Here is a 1,050-nt window from a genome sequence, read left to right on the forward strand (position 1 = left end):
AACCAGAAAGACCAGCAACATGCACAGCATAAGCACCATGACTATCACAATAACAAAGATGACCACTATAATGATCACAACAATGAAGATGAACATCATGACCACCACAATCAGCAACACCATCATCATCACAAACAGCATAAAAATCAACATGGGCATCACAACCACAGAGATCACAAAAATGATCACCAGGAACACTACAATGATCACAATGACCACCATGATCACAAAGACAAGCATGATCACCAATATGACCACTATGCTCACAAAGACGACCGCCATGATCAAAAAGACAAGCGTGATCACCAACATGACAACCATAGAAAAGACCAGCAGGATCACCAACATGACCACCATGATCACAAAGACAAGCATCATGACAAAGACCAGCATGATCACAAACATGACCAAAATTATCACAAAGACAAGCATGATCACCAACATGACCACCATTATCACAAAGACAAGCATGATCACCAACATGACTACCATGACAAAGACCAACATAATCGAAAATATGACCACCATGATCACAAAGACAAGCATGATCACCAACATGACCACCATTATCACAAAGACAAGCATGATCACCAACATGACTACCATGACAAAGACCAGCATAATCGCCAGTATGACCAGCATGATCACAAAGACAAGCATGATCACCAACATGACCACCATTATCACAAAGACAAGCATGATCACCAACATGACTACCATGACAAAGACCAGCATAATCGCCAGTATGACCAGCATGATCACAAAGACAAGCATGATCACCAACATGACCACCATTATCACAAAGACAAGCATGATCACCAACATGACCACCTTTATCACAAAGACAAGCATGATCACCAACATGACAACCATGACAAAGACCAGCATAATCGTCAATATGACCACCATGATCACAAAGACAAGTATGATCACCAACATGATCACCACGACCACAAAGACCAACATGATCACCAGCATGACCACCATGATCACAAAGACAAGCATGATCACCAACATGACCACCATTATCACAAAGACAAGCATGATCAC

The sequence above is a fragment of the Austrofundulus limnaeus genome, unplaced genomic scaffold (genome assembly GCF_001266775.1).
Source record: "Austrofundulus limnaeus strain Quisiro unplaced genomic scaffold, Austrofundulus_limnaeus-1.0 Scaffold582, whole genome shotgun sequence".
In the NCBI taxonomy this organism is placed as follows: domain Eukaryota; kingdom Metazoa; phylum Chordata; class Actinopteri; order Cyprinodontiformes; family Rivulidae; genus Austrofundulus; species Austrofundulus limnaeus.